Genomic DNA, 21,459 nt, shown 5'->3' with positions numbered 1-21,459 from the left:
TTAGAAGGCTGAGGCAGGAGAATCACAAGTGCAAGGTCAGCAGCTCAGTGGTAGCCCACTGCCCTTGGGTTCATTCCAATTGAAAAAAGAAAGAAAGAAAGAATGATGTTAATCTTAAAAAAAAAAACTCTAAAAACATATGTCTATCTTCATACTAAAGATACCTTGCATTGACTCGTTGAATTTTATGTAATTATTTGCATCTTCTGTTTAGCTCAACCAATCTTACAAAAGAGGCAACACTGTGATTGGCTGTCGTGATATTTAGATAAATGGTATTTTGTAAATTGAAGTAACATAAATGCAGGCAGATGAGAGGATAGAAGTCCCTCTGTACAGCTGTCAAACCAACACCAAACATGATTTGTTTCTATTTCAAATTCACAATTGGTAAAACTACTAATAGTTAGTTTGGCTCATAATTCTTTTCTAATTACATAGACTTAAGTGTTCTTCCCTGTTTTTTTGGATGCCTATAGTTCCTGTATCATTCATTTGGCAATTATGTATATGACAAAATCATTTTAGTTAAACCACATTATTACTTGTTTTAAGTTGGTATTAAGCTTTGTATAGTATAACCTGTCTTTTTAGTTAAACGTTTCCTAAAAACAAAGCTTTGGTCATTTCTTAGAATCCCCTGAAAAGCTTTGTCCAATGTCTTTAATAAAATAGATATTTAATAAGTTTGTGAATTTGGTCAATTCAAACTAAGGATAAACTTTTCTTGATTTCAAAAACTGTCCTTTTACTTACATTTAAAAATTTAAATTTGATTGGATTTTCTTTAAAGAATATTGTGATTCTCCCCTAATGGTACTAAAAATAGTTTAGGGGTGGGGAGTCACAGAAAGTCATCTCCAACCTATCTTAGTGAGTCAGTGAGATGGCTATTCATCATAGAAAAACTGACCCTTGGTTTTAGTCCTTTATTCATTAAAAGAACCAGTTTGAATTTTTTCTGAATCTGATCTTCAGGTTTTAATTGCAAATTTAGAAGTTTGGATTAACTTTTAAACTCCAGATTATCACAGTGATAACTTTCTATATTTAAAAATAAATATTCTATAAATCTAATTTAAATCTACTAAATGAAACTACCTCATAACAAATAAACATGATCATTATATTTGTCCATAAAATGGTTGCTAACAATGTAAAGGTCTACAATATTAAAATAACACCGTATAGGTTAGAATTGCCTAATTCCCTTTCATGAATATAAAATAACAGTCTTTGTTAGCTCCTTCACACATCAAAACCATTCAATGCCTTTGTTCATTTGGTGAATATCAATAATATATCTATCCTCAAAACAAAGTAACAGAAGTAGTAGCCTGAGATAAACCTGAAATAAGGGTGCTGCCAGTGACACATTCTAGCTCAGTTTAGTTAGGCAATAGGTGATTCATCTGTCTGTGGCCTCAGCAGTATGACGCTCTGGCAAAGGCTCACAACAGCTGACCTAATTCTGAAATATAAAGGACATCCATAAGGAGGAGTTCAGAAAACTAGGTTCTAAAATGTGGTAACCAAAGCATCTTCCTTATAGGAAAGCCTCATTGGAAACTAACAGATTTTTTAAACTATGATATGGCTGACTTGAAAACAATGTCAGTCTTTTATAACCAACAAAAATAAAATAAAATAAAGAGGGAAAGAGGGAGGGAGAGAAAATATGAACATATGATGATTATGTCATCTGTGGACTTTCATTGGGTGAGACTCAGTACTGAGTGTGAAAAGCTCAGGAGCACTTCCTAAAGTTTCTGAAAGTCTCTGTGTTCCCTTGCAAGCACACTATGGAATCGGATATATCAGCCATCTCTCACTCTCTGAACCATAGTGCAAACACTCATTTGCTCTCCAATTTCTGCATGCCACAACGGGGCCTCAGCCTTGTCCTGCATATTGAAAGCAACATAACATTGTCTTCTCTCCTAGTTCTTATGCTCAGAAACAATGGTGCTTTGGCTGGCAGAACAGCAAATAGGAATTAGCCTGAATGCTTCTGTGCTGTATCATCACAAGAGCAACATGACTCTCTTGACTTAGGCGGGGCCTGGGACTCAGGAATCTTTAGTGTGCTTATTTCCCTGGGGCAAAGGAGCTTCAGTGAGTCACAGGCCGCACATGACAGCTGACTCTTTAAAGGAAAGCAGAAGGCTGGAAATGAATCATTTGTATATAGTAGTCAGCTTGTGGTTGGAACTGTTGCCACAAGCCCAATGTCTGGCCTGGAGGAAGAGGGAGGGGTCCTGCTAGCTAGCTTTCCTCACATCAGCAGGGAGGCAGAGGGACAGTCACTGGGCCAGGTGCATGGCTAGCTCTGCTCTGTGGGGGAGTGTCCACTCTCCTCTGACCTTCCCTTTTCCTGAAGATGAGTAATGCCCACTGCAGAAGTCAAAGTGGGAAGAGCTTGGGATGTGTCCCTGCTTGCCCCAAGATGAGGGAAGAGTGCACCATTAAGGCATTCCTGAATGTCAGGTGCTTCCTCCACCCCACAGCTGGCCATTTAACCCAGGGAGATGATTACCCGGTAGTTTTATTTCTAGAATTGAGGTGCTCAGGCTCATATCCACAGGTCCCAAAGTCATTTCTGGGGTTTTGCAGTTGGGGAAAAGGAGGAGAGAAAAGCAAGGGGAAAGGAGTTTCCAGATTCTGAGTGCAATTATTGTCCATGCAAACATACAAACAAAGTGGGTAGATTCTCCCATGTAACTTCATATTTTGGCGGCTTTTTTTTTAACTGTTCTAAGAAGGACTGACAGTAAGATATGGATGTGAATGATCCCAGGCATTGAAAAATAAAAATAAAAATAAAAACAGACAAACCTACAATTGAGACTAATTTTGTAATAAATCACTTAGAGATTTATTTCTTTCTCCTTCCTTCCTTCCTTCCTTCCTTCCTTCCTTCCTTCCTTCCTTCCTTCCTTCCTTCCTTCCTTCGGAACTGGGGACAGAACCTAGGGCTTTATTGTAAGCTTCATTATCAGCCCCTATTTATAGATTTCAAGATTTCTTCAAACATCAGATTTGACAGAAAGGACAGTAGTCATGGGAACTGCCAAAGGGCTTGAAACGTTGATGTCTCTTCCTTTTAGAACTTCTCCTTGCACTTGACTTTCCTGCTTATTTCATCCCCCACTGTGCCGGGCTCAAAGCTCACCACTGAGCTATATTCCCAGCCCTTCTCCACTTACCATTCTTACTCTCATTTGCCAAGTTATCTTTACCTGGACTTTACATGTTTCAATTTTTTTCCTTTCCTCTCCTCTCCTCTCCTCTCCTCTCCTCTCCTCTCCTCTCCTCTCCTCTCCTCTCCTCTCCTCTCCTCTCCTCTCCTCCCCTCCCCTCCCCTCCCCTCCTCTTTCTTTCTTTCTTTCTTTCTTTCTTTCTTTCTTTCTTTCTTTCTTTCTTTCTTTCTTTCAATTGTTTTTATTTTGAGATCTGGTTAAATTGTCAAGGCTGGTCTTAAACTTGTGATCCTCAAACTTTAGCCTCCCAATTAGCAGGGATTAGAGGCCTGTGCTATCTTACTGGCTCAATTTCTTTTAAAAGTTCAATTTGAGGCCCTCTGGTCAACTTACACTGTATTCTTGGGGTCCTATCAACATCAATGTCTTAAACTTCTATGTACATTTTGTCAAAAGACCAAATTACAACAATTTAAAGATCTGAATTGGTTATATTTTCTAGAACCAGGTAGCACTTCATTCCATAAAACAGAAAAAGGGTTCCAGTGAGTCTAGCAGAGGTGGTTGGTTTTAATAGATAAAAAAGGACAGAGCAAAGCAGAAACAAAAACTGGATGGGTCATTTAGAAGTTATTTTCCTTGTAATGTGGGGACAAGGAGAAGAACTGAGAAATAACTGATTGGTTAGCGTCAGGTTACTTCACCTTCTTTTGTAAGGATTAAAGCAGAGAGAATCTCATTGTCATACCAAGTGAAACTGGACTGTTTAGGAAATTCAGCTATTATCGCTCTAATCCTGATTTCTAGGAAGGTCAGATGAACATTTAATTTTACCTTGTTGTCTGTTTTGTTTTGCTGTTTTGGACTAAATTCCTATACTGGGTCCCAATAGACCAAGCTGAAAGTCAGAATGGAATCATGCTGAAGTTCCATGTCACCAAGGTGAAATGAAATGTTCATCTGACTTCCTAGAAATCAGGATTAGACAGATAATAGCCAAAGGCCTATTTTTTAAATTTAACATTCCCAGTGACTCCCAGTTGTGGTTTCCTTCCTAGATCTCTCCTCTAGATCTGTGTGTTAAGGCCTATTTTGGAATCTCTACTGGGTATCTCAAATATACCTCAAAATTAACATATCTCATTTAATCTTATCAACTCTCACAACCAAAAACCTTGTACCTCCATGGACCTCCATTGGAGTGATGGCAACATTATCCATTTAGATGCACGGGCAAGAAAGATGCCGGAGAATCATCTTGGAACCCCCCTCCTAACCACTCCTATTCAATCTGTCAGGTTCCATTGCTTTTGCCTTTTAAATGTCTTAGACATCAGTCTTCCTCTCTCCTCCACCACCATTCCAAGTACAAGGGCCCCTCATTTCTGTACAGGCTCTGTTAATGGCCTTCCTACAAGATGCTTCTATCACCACTTCTCTTCATCATTCTGTTCTCTGCAGTCAAACCTTTTTGTTCTTTTTAAAGCATGGCTCTTCTGATAATCCACAAATGATTTTTTTCTCAAGTCTTATCATCATTCTTGGTATAAGTGTCTAAAGACACATAATAAAACCTTTCAATATCTAGACCTTGTTCATATCACTAGACCCATTCAAATACTGTTTGACTTTATTCTCTCTGTTGGACCCATGCTGCCTTCTTTTAGCACTTTGAAATAGCCATGCTTCCTCCTACAGCTCTTCATATATGCTGTACCATCTCTTGCTTTTTATTTACTTATTTTTCATATCAGTTCTCAACTCAATTATTATTTCCTCAAAAAAAAAAAAACCTTCACTGACCCACATGATAGGTCAGGTTCTAGGTTGTTATAAATTCACACATATCCTATATTTGCTTTTTAAAAGCACTAGTACACTTGTCATCATGGGTTTGTTGTGTATATTTCATTAATTAGTTTTCTCTATTATTTTGTAGGGGGCAATTATTACATCACCGCAACACCAACATCTAATATAGTATGTGGCATAGGAAAAATGTTCAGCAAATATTTGAATGAATAGTGAGTCCAGAAAAAAACTCAACTGGTTTCTAATTCCTAGTCCCATGGCCTTTCCAATACTCCATACTACAGTATTTGACGATGGTCAGATAGACCTTGAAAATATAAAAGCGGGTGTAAAACAGTGACAGAGTGCATGTTTATCTTACATAAGGCCTTGAGTTCAATCTTCTCTGCACCAAAAAGAAATACACAGATAAATAAATAAATAAGATATAAAACTTTGAAAATAGTTTAGGTATAATGTAACACAACTTATCATGGTAAGAAAATAAAATAATTTTTTTCACTTGTCTAAAATTGATCACCAAACTCCTTTTTCTTTTTGTCTTTCTTGTTTTAACTAATGGAACTACAATTTACCAATCTCCCAGCTCCAAACCCTGGGTTTCTTCTGGACTTTACTGCTTTCCTTTGTTCCTGTATGCAATCATCCATGAGTCATTATTTTTCTTTGGCACTTATGAGGATGTTTCCCAGGGTACATTCTCAGCCTCCTCACTATTTCACTTGCTTGCCCTTGGCAATCTCATTTACTCCTCTGGCTCTGACCGCATGCTGAGATTGCCAAATGTCTATCACTGAGACTGTAAATCTTTTTAGGCTCCATGTTCATGTTTCTAACTAAATTCTAAACATCTCTAGTTGGCCTGGCGTTTCGGACCCAGTTTATCCTCCTCACAAAACCTGCTGCTTCTCTTCTATTTCTCATCATGGACAGTGGTATCATGGTCTACTCAGTCGACCAAACCAGAACGTCAGTGTCTCTTTCTTTTCAGGTCCACATACAGTTTGTCACTAACTCCTGTTCTTTTTTCCAGATCTTTCTCAGAGACATTTCTTCCTCTCTAGGCCCCATGTCACTGCTCTGATCAGCCTATCCTACCCACCCCCGCCCCACCCAGTACAGAAATGACTGAATCCAGGACTTCCCACATGCTAGACAAGTGCCCTACTACTGAGCTACCTTCCCTAGCCCTTGTCCTACCCCTGATTGTCACACAATTATATACCCCTCTAAGGTTTTCAGGGAAGCTTCTCCATTTGATCTAGAAGCCAAAGCTCAAACTTTTTTGTTTGTTTTCAAGATTCTCCTCCTCTATTTTTCCAGCTTCATCACCTGACACTATCTGTCCCATGGGGCTCCCACATAACCTATTCTCTACCATAACTAGGGATGTCATGCTTTTTTAACTAGTCTTGACTGATTACTCTCTTTTTTTCCCACTGATTCTTCTGCCTGGAAATCTCCCATTCCCTGCTCATATATGACTCCTTTGTTGCTCTCCCGGATGGCTCCAGACTAAGCTATTTTATCTTACTGTGACCTTACTGCATTATCATGGGACGTTCACATATGTCTGAGCAGGACTTGACCATTTTGTACCTTGAACTCCAAGTAGTAAGTCAATATCTATAAATGTACATGCATATGAATAAGTAAATACATGGTAGGCAATACATATAAGTACAGAGTATATTTTAAAATATCAGGTAAATGACAAATAAGTAGATAATGATCATGTGTCCTAGCAGTCTGGATGTCACTCCATTAACTGGAAAGACTCATGGATCTTGAAGACTTCAGAGTCGACAGAATGACCACAATATACGAGCCTGTCATATTTCAGATAATCCACAAATAGCTAGTAAGATAAATTAGGAATTTTGCATCAATGTTTAAACTTATTGTCTTTTTAGGATCATTGAGTGCAATAAAACATTCTAGTTAGTTCAGCTTGAATTTTGTGTTTATTTAGATTTGGATGAATTAGTTTGTTGAGATGAAAGGACTTAATGATAAACCCGGAATCTAACTGCCTACTGTGAAACTTGGACGAGGAAATAAACAGAATTTATACTTGCAAACTGATTTTGACTAAGATGTTGACAGAGTGCTCCCTGTTGAAATCTTTTAGTGAACTGTGCCTAAAGATTATTTATTCAAGTTCTCTCTGATATGTGGATGCTAATACACAATAAGGGGTGGGGGAGAACAGAAGTTCATTGGGTTAGATAAAGGGGGATGATGGGAAGGGAAGGGGGCTGGGAATGGGAAAGACAGTAGAATGAATCAGACATAACTTTTCTATGTTCATATATGTGTAACTCTGCATCATTTACAACCACAAGAATGTGAAGTTATACTTCATGTATGCATAATATGTCAAAATATATTCTGCTGTCATGTATATCTAAAAAGAACAAATAAAAGATTGTTTATTCCAGCTGGACCATAGTGGCATAGCCTGTCATCTCAGCAACTATGAAGGCTGAGGCAGGAGAATTGCAAGTTCAAGGCCAGCCTCAGCAACTTAATGAGACCCTGTCTTAAAATAAAAAAGAAAAAGACTGTGGCTGTAATTCGATGATAAGGCATCCCTTGGTGATCAATCCCCAGTACCAAGAAAAAAGATTACTGATGGTCAAAAGTTGTACAGTTAAAATAGTTGCTTAGTATGTTTTAGGTGTTAACTTAGCAATTCCGTGTCTCTCAACATGTATAGTTCTATTTAACTTAACTTCTTTCTGCATTTCTCAGAGGCAATTCATTACTTGGCTGCCAGACACTTGAAGGACAAGGAGGTTAAGTGACTTGCTCAAGTCATCTAGCCAATCTGGAAGCTGAGCCAGGGTTGGAGCTTTATTTGGCCGAGGTTTTCTTCTGCTGTTTAATTCACTGATCTATGATTCTTTCCAGCCCATGGTGTCTAACTCAATATTTTGAAATCATAAAGTTAAATAAACCACCTAAATGTCTTTGAACTTACTCTGGCAAGGTGACTACTTAATTACTGGGCCAGGGTTGTAATTAATTATCGTACCAATTTTACACAACTGGGTGCCCCCTGTCTTTATTATCTTTCCCTACTGCCATTAACAAAAACAACCCTTGGGAAGAGTTATCTAAGGCAAATATACAAATCAGGATCATTTTCATGCTGTAATTTTAGAGGAAAAGGTGCCTATCAACTCAGCTATGCTTAGCATTTCCTGTGCAATTAGCAGCTTTTTTCTTAGTGAATTTATTTTTACTTCACCAGTCCGATGTATTAGTTAACATAGGGTAATTTCCATTATTTTAACTTTTAAAATCACATCTATCAAAAACTCTTTGGTTGGTTGGTTTAATAAACTATAATATTTTATTCAAGTATAAGACCCACCAATCACCAAACTTATACAGAAAAATACTCTCAAGAAATTACTGCAAAACTCATTTATCCAGAAGTCACCTATTCAATAACACTAACTATTCATCCCTTTAATTACTTGAGGTGCTGAAGGGTAAAAAAATATATTAAAATTCTTCAAACCAGGCACTGAGTTTGTGGCTCAGTGGTAGAGGCACTGGTTTGATCCTTGGCACCACATAAAAATAAACAAAATAAAGGTATTGTGTCCATCTACAACTAATATATATATATATATTTTAAAGTTCTTCAAACCATCTTTGTGCTTTCCTTTCTGATGCAGAGTACTTTCAAAGTATAAGTGCTAGTTAATTGGGGGGAGAAATGCTATTAGTCTTGGCCCTATTAACCTATTATGGCCTAAAAATAAGTGATTAACACACATATAAGAACAGAAAGACCTAGCACTGGGATCATTTAATATAAGGGTCAATAGGTTTAGATTTTTAAAATGTTCTGAAGGATATCACTGGGGTACAGCAAAATATGGTCATATTATTCCTAAATTACTCTTGATCTAAAGATAAAATAAACATTTACTATTTAAAAGTGCATTAAAGATTTTCATAGAAAAATGACTTACATATTTTATGTTCTGAATAATCTATCAGTGGTGATACAGAACATTTGCTAATATAAAGGAATCCGGTCCAGCCATATTAAAGTAATTGGGGAACTTCTGCCACCCCCAGCTGACTTGTAGATGCTGGAAATAGCACAGCATTGTGAATACCACTGAGTATTTTAAGTATTAAGATGTTCCATGAATCAGTTAGGTGTGGTGCCACTTCCAGTTAAGAGCTGATGACATGGTAGAAGATGATTTTAAGAAACTGATTTAAAGACCCACACCATCTGGTTGGATTTAAGATTACAAATTGTAATCTCCTGGCATTCATGCTTATATCCTTGTGTGATAAGAGCTTCTAAGCATTCTCAAAGGCACCTCTTGATTCTATTGCTAGGATAAGGCAATAGTCAGAGACACTTTTGCAAAAGAAAAACATCAGACTTGGAAGAGTCAACAAGGCTTAGATTTTTTAATTATTTAATTTTTTTCTTTGCCCCACCCCCCTTTTCGATCATGAAGAAAATCTAGTCTTTCTTTAAATCTTGATAGTATTATTAACTCTTCCAACTAATCCTGCCCAAAAGTTTACATAATATTAGTCAGAACAGGGTATTCATCTTTCAGGGCAAAAGTTCATGTCAAAATGTTAATGCTCTGTCTTTTAGTATAAATTGCCAGAAGTGTCAAATGTAGTATAGCCACGATGATAAGTTTTAATATTTTCAATGATTCTATTAAGGTTGTTTGTCTTATAATTTACTTTCTTTTTAGTAACTTATCCATTCCTTTATGGAAACTGAAAAACAGAATTTAATAAATTCTTGGGTATATTTGCTTATAGCCATATTTTCCTGAATCATCCACCTATAATTTGTGAATGCTCTGTTGGCTCGAGAGATCAAGACTGTAAGTAGAGCTGAAGAGCATCCCTTCTCTCTACATGAATATCATAATATCATATACCTTTGTTAGTTTTGCAAAATACAAAACAAAAGATCAACCAAACAAGGCAAACACAAATCTATAGTATTAAAGTGTGGTATCCTTAGATTTGCTTTTTGAAAAAGAACAAGGCTGTCTATATGGTAGGAGAATTAAAAAAATGTTATTGCCTTTGTGTTTATTGATCACTATCTGATATTTCTTTCTTTCTTTCTTTTCTTAAAAATCAGGATCTTATTATATTGCACAGTGACTTGAACTCCTGAACTCAACTGATCCTTCTGCCTCTGTCTCCTGAGAAGCTAGGACTACAGGCACATAGCACTGTGCCCAGGTTCATCTGTTGTCTCAAAGTTAGCAAAACTTCTTGGTCATATTTCAGCATTTCCCACACCAACGTTTCCTCAATGAGGATGAAGTCAAGCAGTATTAATACCTAACATTGTATTATATTTCAACTATAAGAATGCCATTTCACTTTTTAAAGTGCTAAATGATTCCACTTAACTAATTTTAATGACTTATTCTCCTTTAAGAGATTGCCAAGATAACACAGCAATTCTGCCACTACCCAGGAATATGCTAAGCGTTTCTTGTCATTGCACTCTCATATTTTCTAGTTAATTCTTATTTTAAGCAGCTGTAGAAAGAGTAGCTTGTACACTCATTACAAAGCCCATCATTATCTAATCCACAGCTTCCAGAATCAGTGAATGAGAATTTGCAAGGGAAGATCAGGTCCATTGAAACGGAAAGCAGAAAGGTCAACTAACAAAACGTGGTAGAATTTGGTTTGGTATCCCTCAAGCATTGTTAAACAGTAATAGAGCATCTATAATTGATAAAATAAATGAGGAGAGATTGTAAAAAGTTCATAAGGCAAATAAATTAATTAAGGAACTTATTGTTAGTTGCAAGATTATGGGGAAATGAGGGACTGTCTTGATAAGTCAATAGTATAATAGACTTGTCCGTGGCATTGTAGAGCCAAAGGATAGAACACAATGTAATGTATGTACCTATATTGTCAATGTTAACAATTACTGTAGCTTTGAGATGTAGGTCCATTGAATTAAAAAGGCAAAAGAGCAATTACTCTGGATACATTTATAATGGTCTTTCACGACTTTTGAGACATAGGTTTAGAGGAAAATTATTCCTACCTTCCATTTTCATGACATAGACACAGACAGATACACAAACATGCATTCACAAATCGATGTGAATTCCTATAATTCTTTCAGTTTTCCTATGCATGTAACAGACAGCAGTGATAAGACTCCTAGGACCAAGATCCATTTCTGTGCTCAGTTACTGTATTTTCCAAAGCTTCACTAAGAAGATAAAGATATGCTATTAGACTGAAACTGTCTAAATGAGTCTTAGTGATATCTCATAATGGCATTATACAACCAGTTTATCTGTGGGATATTCTGTTCCAAATTCAGTTTAGAAAATTATTTTAACTGGGTACAGTGGCACACACCTGTAATCCCAGCTACTCAAGAGGCTGAGGCAGGAGGATCTCAAACTCAAGGCTAGCCTGGGCAATGTAGCAAAAGCTTGTCTCAAAATAAAATAAAACGGATTGGGCAGTAACTAAGTGGTAGAACATTTACCCAGCAACATGGGAAAGGTCCTGGGTTTGATCCCAGTACTGAAAAAAAAAAATCAAAGTGTTTAATGGAATATCTTGTTCAAATTTCAGAGGTCCAGAAAAGTTTAACAAACGTGGCTTCTGTTCAAATTAAATATCTTAACCATAGTTTTTAGAAATAACAATATATTATTACTTTTACTATTATTTAATCTAACAATATAAATTATAAAATTATTATAAAATATAACATAGTAGATACATATTTATAGTATGGATATATTGTTTTTCCTTTATCTGTTGAATTCAAAAGGTGAGACATCATTCAGATTATTTGATGAATAATGAACATCCCATACTTATAAAATTCACATCTACATTATGTTAATCAAGAGTAAGACAATAAATAGTAAGAATCCTCCATAGAAAATAATTTTGAGATAACTTGGAGATAATGACTCCACATGAACTCTGAGGAGGAGCACAATTGGGAATGCTGTCAAAGGTTAGCTCTAGTATCTGCTCAGCAGAGTTCAACCCCACACCACCTAAGAGAAATGAATCTAATTTAAGCAACTGTAGTACAGAGCTCTTCAATAACTCACAACATTGCTCATGTTAGTAAACTCTAGAAGACTTCAAGGATATTAACTCAGGTGTAGATGTTTACACTCTTATCCCAAAGAATGTTTTGTTTGACTCTTTGTAACTGGTAAGCACAACATTTCACTTTACTGACGCTTGCTTCGATATATTTACATGGTATTAATGAGTTCCTTTTTTAGGTGTCTCTTCTCTCGTAAAGTTTATGAATAAAGAACTTCTGTTTTTTGAAGACAGACTTAAATATGTTATCTTATGTGTTCACACTATTCCTATGTTGTCATAAACACATCTAAAAATCATGATAGTTTCTTAAAAGCAAACTACCTTTTCTGCTATTATACATCTTTAACCTTTTCAGAGGTGTTTTTTTCTATTGTTCAGAATTATCCTTACATTTCTGTTCAGCTTAACTTTGAATGATATCATACAAATTTCATTAGAATACCATAATTCTAAGTAAAGTAGGTTGGGTACAGATGAGATTCTCTACTTAAAATAGACAGTATCCTAACAAGTTATTTTCCCCACTTAAAAATATTTCCTAGTTTGAATTGTACACAAATGACGTTGTAGAACAGAATTTCTTTCTTTTCATTTTGTTTTGTTTTTGTTTTTAATCTGAAAGCCATAACTGCAGTGGATGTTTGTCTATTTTTCTAAAATCCCAAATTCTCTCCTTAACATTTGCTGTTTGTGTTTTGCTGGATGGTCTATTGTAAATAACCACATGCAGTGATGTTAATAAAGAAACCAAGGATCCTGTATAGAATAATTTCAAAAAATAACAACAGGTCTTTCACACTTAATCTGCAAGTATCTACCAAGATGGTTAGTGTTTCCTTGAGGAAACACTGACAAAATCATAACCTCTGAATAGAACATGATGGTTGTTTGAGACCTCTTGCCTGAAAAGTGTTTAAATACCTTTGTAGAGACATGGTCGTTTAAAAATTTCTATTTTACTGCTGAAGAAAACAATGAGTTCACCTATTTTTACTCTTATTGATAATCAAGATACGGCCCAAAGTGAGCTAATTTGGGATGATTTTTCAAAACACTCGATGTGATTATCCATAGGGAAAAAGGATCAGTTTAAACAAGGGAAGACTTTGCGTCATTATATAGTGGCACCCCCTCCTCCACACACAAAAATAATCTTAACTAAGTTTCTCCAGAAATATTCACATAACAATACTATAAGCAAAAGAATCTCTACAAAAAAGTTCAATGTAGTTAAACTTCCTATTTTCCTGTTGTTCTATTTTACTTGGCCACTGGCTGAGAAGAAATCAGCATTCCAGGTGCTGAACACCCCTGTACTTGTTTTTCACAAACATGTATCCAGTATAGTAGTTTGTTGAGATGTGTTTGCCAATGCAAAATGTGATAAAAAATAAGAGAAGTCACCAATTGGGCTCCATGAAAACAGCTGGCAGAGGGAGGAAAGATAGGGATAAGAAGCTTTCCCCTTCTCAGGTATTGTCCTTGAAGGGTTAACTTGCCTAGAACAGTGAAAGAAAAAGCTGCTTTTATGTGAACTTCTGTAAACTGAGAACTTCTGAGACCCTCCCCTTACATGCTGGGTATAAAATTCTGAAATTACCTGAACTTGGGGTTCAGGGGATTAATTGATTACAGCAAAAGCTGTGCCCTCTGAGCCTGGCTGCAGCCAAATAAAACTGTTTCCTGCTATCTTCCAGTGCATTGCCTTGTCTGTCCCCACAACAATTACTTAAAATACATCATGTTTAATTAAAAGCAAAATGTTTGTCTCTGACAAAATTAATTTAAGTGAAATCTTTCTAATTAATTCATGAATTCATTGAGTGCAATGTTAAGAATTAAAACAAAACAAAACAACAATAACAACAACAACAACAACAACAACAAAACCCCAAAAGTCCCTTTGGACTTATGGACTTTTTCAATAGTGAACGCTGTGTTCATATCATCTACTCATGGGAAGAATGGCCAGCAGTTATGTAACCATACTGAGTATCTTGGGTCAGGCATTGCCAGGCATTTGACAAACATTATCTCTGTTCATCATGACTGTGTTCTATTACTGCTATTATTGTTAGGTGGACTCACAGGAAATTACTACAGTAAAACAAATCACAGTAATCCTAATAACTAAATGAGTGCTTTGTACCCATCACAGGGATTATTTTTACAAGATAGATGGACAAATTCTGTTCAACAATAGCCAGGGGAAAAATGCTATCACATATTAAAATAAATGAAGAAAGGAAGGAGAAAGAATTCTATTTATGTACCCTGAAAAAAAGTTAATCTTTAACATAGAATAAAATGTTAATTAAAAAATGGTATGCACTGGTGGATATCATTTTATTAAAGAGGACCCTGTAAAACTAAGAATTTCCTGGGGAAAAAGCTGTCCCCCCCAACCCCCCAACTGGGGATCAAACCCATTGATCTACATTAACACCCACCCTGCTCCTGCCCTGCTGCCACACACACAGTTTTTTGTTTTTGAAACAAGGTCTCCCTAAGTTGCCCAGGATATCTTGGAACTTGCAGTCCTTCTACCTCAGGCTTCCACAGTAAGTTTCAATTATGTGTATGTGTGTGTTTTAAATTTTTATCTTTTTGTGGTGTTGAGAATCAAACTCAAGACCTCATGTATTTGAGGCAAGCACTCTATCATTGAGCCACATCCCTAGCCCTTCATCCTTTTATTGTTGTTTTTTTAAATGAATTCATCCAAATATTTTAAATAGAGGTCTCTGTCAGGAATTACATATGTTACAAGCATCTAAGATTCTCTATATTTATTAAAAATGATTGTGTCTATGCTTTATCTACATATATGCTTTTGTGTTAATTTTTAATGCTCATATGATTTGTCCAAGCTTTATCCGAATACTAGACAGAAACAAAGAACTGGAAAGCAGAAGATAGCCGTGTTGGAGCCATTGGAAGGAAAATTTAACTTTGCCTTGTTCTAGGATGCACCAGTTTCAGAAAAAAAAAAAAGAACAATAAAAATTGTCCAGGGCAGTTATATTCTTGGTGACCCCAAGGACTAATATTAGACTGCATTCTGACTCAAGACTAACCAGCATGCAGGAAATAAACCTTAAAAGGAAACAAGCAATAGGTCAAAACTAAAAGCAGAAATACATCAGAGACAAAAAAGAAAGAAAGAAATGCATCAGAGGAACTAATGTGGAAGAAAAATCCCACTGAACCTGAATTTTGCTAGGCAGGAAGTTACTGAGCAGCTCATGAAGTCTCTGAGACATTTTGAAACAAAGATTCAATGACAGGCTTACTGAAACTTGTACTTTTACTGGAAAAGGTAAGATTTATCTCCATATTCCCATTCTCCCCAAACTTCCCTTCTCCCACTTTAATCTGGGGTCAGGGTTCACACCATCTTCTCCACACAGTCATGAAATTTAGGAAACTGACATCTGATTTCTAATGAGCAATTCACTGTCTTTTCTCCATTTCTCCTATAGACTGAGACACCAGGAATAGTTGTGAAATTTCTCTTTCTCCCTTTGAAAGGTTAGATTCCTCTTGCCTGGCAAAGAGCTTGGCTTTCTCTGAAAGAGGGCATTAGAGCTGGTGAGATTCCAGATCACTGGTTGTCAGCCGCAGTATCTGAATTTTCGGTGCCTTCTATGTATCACACATTTCTCCTCTCCCTGTTTTTTTTCCCCCTGGTTCATAATTCCTTACTTTTAAAAACTAAATTCAGCCTGGGGAGGGAGTGGCACATGCTTGTAATCCCAGGGGCTCTGGAGGCTGAGGTAGGAGGATTGAAAGATCAAAGCTAGCCTCAACAACTTAGCAAGGTCCTAAGTAACTCATCAAGACCATCTCTAAATAAAATATATAAAAGGACTGGGGATGTGTCTCAGTGGTTAAATACTCCGGGGTTCAATTCCCAGTACCAAAAAAGAAAGATAAATAAATAAATTCAGAAGTCACTTACAAGTTTCGGTAAGCCTGTTGTTGTTACTGAGAATTGAACCAAGGAACATTTAATGTAGCATTTACCACTGAGCTACATTCTCAGTCTGTTTTATTTTTAGGCAAGGCCTTGATAAGATGCTTAGTAAGTAAGGCCTCCCTAAATTACTGAGACTGGCCTTGAACTTGCAATCCTCCTACCTCAGCCTCCTGAGTTGCTGAGATTACAGGCATGTACCATGAAGGAGCCACATATTTGAGGAGTCTTTTCAGGATGATCCCAGACTAAATTACTGTGCTGCTTCTGTGTTCTCATCAAAAGACACTGATTATGAGTATATTATCAGCGGCTTGTGAGGACCTTGAACACAGCAACCCCTTTGCATTCATCTTTGAACACTTAGTGACTAACACAGTATCTGGTACCTGATATTAGTAGTAACTGCTAATTCATCAAAATACTGTTATTTACTCAAAATGTGGAAAGCACTTTATATACATCACCTCTTTTAACTCACAACATCAGAACATAGTAATAATTTCGTTGTGCTAAGTTCTCATAGTTGCATATGGATCCAAGATTAAAATTGGTAATATTTAACCAAGTCTCACTGAAGAGATATTAGGAGTGGTGGTCATGAATACCTTCAAAATAGATAACTGATTTATATAAACTCAATTTACAGAAGAAAATCACAAAAAAAGGCTATGTAGCTCCTCTTTAATTTGCTCTCATCTCAATAGTATTCTTATGTAAACTCCATAATTATGTCTTAATATGTTAGAGAACTTTGGAACAGGAAATTCAAAGTACAAAAAGCATGTGCCACTAAATCTGTACATAGTTATCTATGGCTCACAAATACCTCTAAGTATGAGAGTTATGTCTGGATCCACAGCACCTTTATATTTCCCTTGCATCCAACCTGTATTCCCCAACACTTACCTCATAGTAAATGTTGTTCAACTGACTGGTTATAGAATGTTCCAAAGCTTAGAAATGCTTAGGAAAGTTGTCTTGTTGAGAGTGTCACCCCCAGACTGTGCACAACTTTTGTAGTTCAGTTAAGTGTTATTGAGCACAGTTCACTATGTTGACTTATGCTAGAACACATCCTCATAATTCATTCGGAACTAGTCTTGTCCATTTGAAATTCTCTCAACCATCTGCCTCTTTGCATGGCACATTATCATGCAGAATCATCCTTGTCCTTTGCAGATTTCTTCCATGAGAACAAAGAAATATGGCTACTGTCTACCTAGTACAGCATACCTTGAGGATGCCCATAAAATGTGAACTGTACCAAATTGAATAATGAATATACTAGTATTTTAGATGCAAAAGTGATTGTTTCTACACAGTCTCATTAATTAAGCATAATTATTCAATAATGTCTACTCCGCTTCTCCTTTCTACTATGTTACTTCTCCATTTAACATATTGGCCTGAAAAAAAAAATGACCTGCAACTAATAGAATATTAAAATTGCACAGGACTAAGACTAATTTCTTTGAAAACTTTAGACCCAATTTCTCTTGAGCAAATAAGAGGGATAATGGTAAAATTTCATAACAGGTGAAAAATCAGGGCTATTTCATTGACTTACAAGTAGAATCACAATATATACATATAATTTCACAAAATTTCTAGATATATTTATTAGGGAAAACAATACAAACTAAGGAAAGGAGATAGTATTTCACTTAAGGAACTATTTTATTTTAATAATTTAAGAATTATACATAATTCATAGTTGATAGAAACAGTAAATAATTAGAATGGAACTTCTGTACAGAGACGAATGAGGCCAAAGGGTAATTTTAGTTATTGTTATATTATTTTTATAGTAAATAGAAGCATGAAATACAACTCCATAGTAATCTTTATTGGAATATGTTTAAAGTACTGATTTTATAGGTTTGCTACTGATAACATCTGGTTATCCAGGTTAGTGAAAATTGTTTTTTTTCCCCTAAACTGAAATCATATATCTTAAAACCACAGCAATGTATTCCTTTTTTCAACTTTGAATTAAATGTCTTGCTTTGATTATTTTGTCTAGCTCATGTTATTACCATCTGTTTTATTTTATAATATATTATCCTACAATGTTTAACTGCACACTCTTTAAAAAAAAAAAGGATGGAACCCGAATTATAGACTTTAGATTCCAATCAGGTCATTTCTGACATTTTATATTTTACATTAGTTTAAACAAGTAATAATTATTATCTGAAATGACAATTATACATAATGTTAAATTCAGCAGCTTATTCGATTATTTTAAATTTCATAATGGTAAGAATAGATACATAAACAAAAACAACAGAGTTTTATCTTCAGTATCTATGAAACTATATTTTAATGTTAGCTCTTGCCATCTATGAAATTTTGGATCACACAAGTGGTGAGTTGGATTATCTCTTGTAGTTTTAACTACCACATAAACAAGTATGTATGAATAGTAAATGTCAGATTTTAAAAATTTGAACTATTAAAATGAGTTCAAAATTAAAAGACTGAGAGATTAATCAAGGTTCTGAAACTGACGGAAGGAATCTTACAACATATACTTGTCTCCTGGTATCCCCAGAAAATTTGTTCTGAAACCTCTATAGAAAACAAAATTCATGGATGCTCAAGTTCCTTATATAAAACAGCATGGTTTTTGCATATAACCTGCTCACATCCACTTGTATAGTTTTTAAAAGATGTTTTTATTAGTTCATTATAGTTATACATAATAGTAGGGTTCATTTTGACATAATCTCACATGCATGGAATATAGTTTGTTCCATTTTGGTCCCCAGTACTTTCTCTTTTCCTCTCCTTCTTCTTCCCCCTGTTCTCCCTTTCTTTACTCCACTAGTCTTCCTTCTATTTATTTACAGTTTTTTTTAAATTGGGCCTTTACATATGCACCTAAAGGTAAAGTTCTCTATGGTACGCTGTTATACACTTTAAGTCATCTCTAGATTACTCATAGTATGTAGTATTATATTGTTATTATTTAGGGAATAAGGACAAGAAAAATATCTGCACAAATCCAATACAGATGCAGTTATTTTTGAATAATTTTGATCTGCAGTTGGTTGAATCCATGGACACGTAGTCTCCAGATATGGAGAGATAACTTCATGTGCTTTTAGGATTTATGCAATATTTCAAAATATAATACTACATTATTTTTGCTGTGGCTATTTCTAAAACTCATTATAATGTTTTGCAACTTGTAAGAAAATCTATTTATAGAACCTCTGAGCTCAAAAATTTATTCAAATAGAGTGAGTCTATTTTCCTTATGATAAAAATATATAGTTTTATAGTTTTGCTTGTTAGTTTAGATTTTTTTTGTTTTGATTTTATATTAAACTGGATTGGCAACAGTTCTGACTGTATTTTGTCAGCAGAGTTACACAAACCTAAAGCTCTTCTTGACAAATTCAAGATACAGACCTGTCAGAAGGCAAAAAGTAAAGAGAAAAACAGAATGAATATAGAGATAAAGTAGAAGAAATGTGGGAAAATGAAATACAAGAGAAAAAGAAAACTATTTTGCATTGGTAGCAGAATAGAATAAATTCTGCATCAATTCTGTGAATTACTCATCCTGATTTAAAAGCTAAAAGGTCGTCAGGTAGATGAACACATACGGATAAGAGATTTTCTTAATAATCTTGTAAAACTAAATTTTAGATTAGAAAACTCAAAGCAGTTATTTTATACTACACCAAAGGTCCTCTAAGACATTTTTTGCCTAATGGAATGGCATAATTCTGCAAGTGAGGAAAACATGTAAGACAAGTCAAGTGATGAACTACATGCAGATCTGAAGAAGATTGCCATCATTTTATTATCTGCCCCAGGAAATCCTAACAGAAATGAGGATTTTCATCAATAAAGCAGAACTTAAGGAGAGCTAAGTCTGAGTATTTAGTCACCATACAGTATACTAATGTGCATTTTTATAAAAGATACATGCAAACAGCTCATTCATTAAAAGATTCTGCCAATTAGCTCATACCAGGAAATCTGGGTATCATCAAATACCAAACCTCACTCAAATGATAAGGGTGCCAACATCTCTGCCCATAACTGTGCAAACATCCTATACAGCTTCATTACCATCAACTATTAGTCAGGAAAAGGAAAAAGAGGGTAAATAAGGACATAGCTCCACACACAATCAGTCTCAAAGCTACAGATTTCTGTTTGTCTCACAGAACTCCACTGTCCTAGACATGTAAGGATGAAATGCAGCAAGAGATCCAAGCAGCTGCTCAGTGGTGAGCTGAAGTGAGATACTGGAAGCAGAGTGACACAGATGACAAGGGCATACAGGAGCCTAGCTTCAACAGGTGTTGCACAACTTGGGCATGCTGGGAAAGAGCAGCAGATGGATCAAATGGACGTGCACTCATCAGGAAGTTGTAGCTGACTCTGAGCAATGGTGCTGGACAGGTTGTGAGGTGGAGAGGCATTGTGGCATACAGCGACAGGCCCTGCAAACAGTGGCTATAGCCACAAACCAAAGGACAGTCTTCAAATGTTTACAGTGTGGAAAGAACCATTGCTAAATATCATTGACTTTGGGTATACCCACACCCCTAAGGAGGAGCACTGTTAGAATTGCCATTCTCTAATGAAATATAAATGATGAAAGCCTTGCAGTGACATTGAAATTGATTCAAGGTAATGTTTTACTACAAGTGCATTCAAAATAGAAATGGCTGTTTCAACTGTTTTGACCTAAAAATGTATACTTTGAACTGGACACAGTGGTGCATGCCTGTAATATCAGCTACTCAGGAGCCTGATACAAAAGGATTGCAAGAGTTGAGGCTAGCCTGGGCAATTTATCAAGACCCTGTCTCAAAATAAAAAAAAATGTTAGTTCTAGTCAGAAAACTATTATTTTCTTTTTTTTGGGGGAGGGACATATAATGATCTGTTCTTACCATAGTGCTGCTGTGGCAGTAACTATGCTTTAAAAGTCACATTTGTTTTCAAACTGACAGTATCTCTCCATGATACTGAGTTAGTGGCTGAGTTTACAGACAGCATCAGAAATAATATTTGGTTTTTGAATACAGGACAAAATTATACAGTTGTATAAAAGGTCATCATTAGGAAGTCAACATATTCCCTTTGGAGAAAGAAAACAAGGAACTCTAGGAGCTTTTGAAAAATAGGAGTTGTAAAAAGAGGCAAATTTCTTACGATGGCTGTGAGCTTAGGAAGAAAAGTGTGATTATAACTCAATGTTGAAGTTTTTAAGAAAAATAAAAGGATTTTTAGATTAAAAAATACACTTATCTTGAATCTCACCTTCTATGTTTTTCGATACTTATTGAATTACATAAGAGAATGAGCCTACATTTT

At 35.7% G+C, this 21,459-nt stretch overlaps 1 protein-coding gene across 10 annotated transcripts in view; it reads right to left on the bottom strand.

The window, feature by feature from the left end:
* Positions 1-21,459, bottom strand: part of CAMK2D (calcium/calmodulin dependent protein kinase II delta) — a 306,210-nt gene that overhangs the window by 12,656 nt on the left and 272,095 nt on the right. The window lies entirely within an intron of this gene.

The sequence above is a fragment of the Spermophilus citellus genome, assembly GCF_964194105.1.
Source record: "Spermophilus citellus genome assembly, chromosome: 8".
Lineage (NCBI taxonomy): Eukaryota > Metazoa > Chordata > Mammalia > Rodentia > Sciuridae > Spermophilus > Spermophilus citellus.
This window is presented reverse-complemented; position numbering and strand designations above follow the sequence as displayed.